This window comes from Bidens hawaiensis, unplaced genomic scaffold, assembly GCF_021521415.1.
Source record: "Bidens hawaiensis isolate Kalapana, Puna unplaced genomic scaffold, B.hawaiensis_p1.1 tig00013225_1, whole genome shotgun sequence".
NCBI classification, from domain to species: domain Eukaryota; kingdom Viridiplantae; phylum Streptophyta; class Magnoliopsida; order Asterales; family Asteraceae; genus Bidens; species Bidens hawaiensis.
The window spans coordinates 107117-111381 of record NW_027492115.1 but is presented as its reverse complement, the minus strand read 5'-3'; positions in this window follow the sequence as shown (position 1 = coordinate 111381).

Genomic DNA, 4265 nt, shown 5'->3' with positions numbered 1-4265 from the left:
TGTGCAATTCTTTGAGCCAGCTGGATATCTTCCTGTCAGTGAATTGTTTGCCATTGTCGCTCACAATTTCCATAGGAAGGCCAAAACGGCAAATGATGTGGCTCCAGATAAATTGCTTCATCGCCTCTGCTGTGATTTTTGCTAGTGGCTTGGCCTCAACCCATTTTGTGAAATAGTCTATTGCCACTACCAAAAATTTCACTCGCCCTTGCGCTTGCGGCAGGTGCCCCACAATATCAATGGCCCATTTGTGGAAAGGCCATGCGGAGGTCACTGGAATCAAGTTGTTCTTTGGCCGCATGGTGTTTGGCGCGTAGCTCTGACATGCCTTGCATTTTTGGATTTCTTTTAGCGCATCCAAGTACATGCCTGGCCAATAGTAGCCTGAGCTCATTGCCTTGGCAACCACCATGCGCGGGCCAGCGTGTATTCCGCAGATTCCTTCGTGAATCTCCCTAATCACATAGCTTGCTTCTTCAGCATCCAGGCATTTCATGAGTGGTCCAAGATAAGAGCGTCGATATAATGTACCATCAAGTAGTTCATAGTTCTGCGCCTTGTGTCTTATCTTTCTCGCCTGTGCGCGATCGTCCGGTAACTTCCCCTCCTTCAGGAATTCCATTATTGGAGTTATCCAGGATGAAGGGGTTGTATGAATTACAAGGACAGATTGCGTTTGCACTGACGGGTTGCTCATCACTTCCACCCTGACATCTTTGCCAAAGTGATCAAAATTAGTTGATGCCATCTTACTCAACGCGTCAGCGGCCTTGTTTTCGCTGCGCGAGATGTGTATGATTTTGAAGAAGTCAAACTGCTCAACGAGCTTTTTTGCCTGCTCTAGATATAGAGGCATGGTGTTCTCCTTGGCATCGTAAATGCCATTGACCTGTGCAGCTACCAAGTAAGAATCAACATGGGCCTCTAGCCTTTTAACTCCAAACTTGCGCGCAATGCGCAGACCAGCCAGCAGGGCTTCATACTCAGCCTCATTGTTGGTACTCTTGAAGTCCAACCTAATAGCATAAGTATATTCATGATTATCAGGGTCCACCAGTTTGAGGCCTGCGCCGGACCCTTCGCTGTTGGAGGCTCCATCAGTGAATAGCCTCCAAACATCTTCTTCATCATTTGCTCGCGGAGGGTCTACCTCGCGCTGAGCTTCTTCAAGCTTTCCCTCTGGGATTTCCGTGATGAAATCCGCTAAAACTTGACCCTTTATTGCTGGACGGGGCTTATAAGTGATCGTGTGTTCACCCAATTCCAGCGCCCACTTTGTCAGCCTTCCGGAGAGCGCGGGGCGTCGCAAGACTTGCTGGATGTTGTAACCTGTCAGAACTTCAATCGGATGACCATTGAAGTATCTGTGAAGCTTGCGCGACGCGTGTGTTAGTGACAAAACTAACTTTTCCATGATGGAATAGCGCGTCTCAGGGTCTGTCAGCACCCGACTCACATAGTATATTGGCGTTTGGATCCCCTTGCGATCCACCAATAATACTGCGCCGATGGCGCGGTCTCCTGCTGACAAGTACAATGTAAGGGCTTCGCCAGGAAGTGGAGCTGTGAGCGCGGGCAGCTTTATGAGACATTCTTTTATCTCACTGAAAGCTTGCTCAGCCTCAGGCGTCCACTTGAATTGGCACTTCTTCAAGCAGTTCCTCAAAGTGTTAACGAATGGAGTAGATTTGCTGGCATGGTTCGCTAGGAACCTGTTGATTGACACCAATCTACCATTCAGCTTCTGAACCTCTTTCATGGTGGATGGTGAAGGCATGTCAAGGATGGCTTCCACCTTTTCAGGGTTCACCTTGAAACCATCCTTAGTGACCATTACACCAAGAAATTTCCCCTCTTCCGCGCCGAAAGTACATTTGCTCGGGTTGAGCTTCATGTTGACTTCCGTTAAGCGCTGAAGAGTTTCCTCGATGTCTTTGAGCATTTGTCTCTCCTCCCTGCTCTTGATCACCAAATCATCAACGTAGACTTCTAGATTTCTTCCGATTTGTTCACTGAAAACCGAATCCATAAGTCTCTGATAAGTGGCGCCCGCATTCTTTAAACCAAAGGGCATTTTTGTGTAACAAAAAACACCCTTGTCGGTTCTGAAGGCAGTCTTATCTTCGTCTTGTGGTGCCATTTGAATCTGGTGATAGCCTTTGTAGGCATCCAGGAAACATTTGAGCTTGAATGGCGCCACGGAGTCCACCTTTGCGTCGATGTTTGGGAGGGGGTAACAGTCTTTTGGACATGCTTTGTTGAGGTCCTTGAAGTCAATACACATCCTCCATGACCCGTTGCTTTTCTTTACCATCACAGGATTGGCTACCCACGTCTGGTATCGGATCGGGCGGATGATGTTTGCGCGCAACAGGTCCTCAACTTGCTCATTCATGGCCTTCGCCTTTTCATCCCCCATGATTCTCTTTTTCTGAGCAATTGGCTCCACCGATTTGAACGTGTTAAGAGAATGTTGCGCCAAGTCTCGCGGGACCCCAGTCATATCGGAGTGTTGCCACGCGAAGACCGACGTGTATTTTGTGAGCAACCTTTTCATTCTCAATCTCGTTTCGTCTGAAATGGTAGCGCCAATTGTGACCGTTTGCTCTGGGAATTTTGGGTTTAAAATCCACTTCTCTGGCGCATTGTCCGCCATTAGAAGTTTCATTCTCCCTTCCCGCGGCGTACTTGTCACTGCGCACAAATGATCGCGGTAAACAAATGTTACGCCTGTTGGTGTAGGGAACCCCAATGCGCCGTGCGCTGGCGACGGTACAGCATTAAATTGGGCAATCGTTCCCCTACCCAGGATCATATTGTGGCATGACGTGGTGGGCAAGACCAAGAAGTTGACAACCTCGGCTCGCTTGTGCTCATCATCCCCCATAGTCAGTTCAAACTGAATTTGACCTAGGGGATGGATGATTTCATTTGAAACATCACAAATTGGTGCGTTCACTATCTCGAGCCGCGCTTGGTCTGCCGGGTCTAACTTTCTGAAACATTGCTCATACATAATGTCAGATTCGCTTCCAGTGTCCACCAGGACCTTTGACACTTCGTAATGAGCAATGTGTGTGGTGATGACGAGAGGGCTGCTGATTGAAGGGCCTCCCCTGATTCTTGGGAAGATAACTTGCTGCTCGCGCCAATCTCCGCTGATTTGGGCGCTTCTCTTTCTTGACGTCTGCCCTTGTCGCCCCCCCTCAGCCACACAGATTCTTTTGTATTTCTTGCTGGCAGAGGCTCCTTCCGGTTGCTCATCTTCTATTCTTGGATTTTTCACCAAGTGAGCCAGCCTGCCTGCTTTTACATCCTTCTCGATCGCATCCTTTAAATGATGGCATGCGTCGGTGTTGTGGCCCGGGGACCTGTGAAATTCACAATATTTGCCACTGTTTTGCGGTCCCTTGTAGTGTAGCTGCTTGGGGGGCTTGAATTGGACATTCTCAGTACTTAACACCTGTGAAGGTGTTTTAGTGAGGGGAGTCCATATTCTTGGCAGAGGTCTGCTAGTATCTCTGCCGCCCTCCCTCTTGTCACCCTCCCCGCGATTACGAACATCTTTTTGGGGCTGGGGTGAGCTTGGTTGCGTTTGCTTTTCTACGGAAGAAAAACTTGTTGGTTGCAACCTGGACCATACAGAGTTCTGTTTGGCCCTCTTCTCTTTGCTGCGCGGTGATTCAGCCTGATGCGCTCTTTCTCTTGCCCTATCTTGGGCAATCTGCTTTTCATTTCTCGCGAAGACTCGCGATGCTTCCATTAGTTTTGCCCAAGTGGTGGGCATACCATCTCTGCTTACGAGAGCTCGGCGGAGTTGATCACTGCGCGCGCCTTGTATAAAAGCCACGCGCAGGAGTTGCTCAGTTATACCCCCGATTGCCAGAGACTCCTGATTGAAACGAGTGATGTAGTCCTCAATCGTTTCATCATTCCTGCGCACGCAGTGCATGATGTCATCAGGATCGCGCGTGTGTCTGTGCTGCTGTACGAAGTGGGCTTGGAACTTTTCCAATAGTTCCTCGAACCCATCAATTTGCCCAGTCGGCAAGCTCTCGAACCAGACCCGCACCGCGCCCGTAAGGCAGCGGGCAAACATGTGACACCATGTTGGCATCGTCCAGCTCTCTAGGTTTCCCGTGTTATAGAAACCTTGCAAAAAGTCATCTGGATCTGTTGTACCATCATATTTGCCCAGACCACTTGGCATCTTGGTCTTGTGCTGGATGGGTGCCTTAGCGATGCGCTCAGTAAATTTTGAGTGC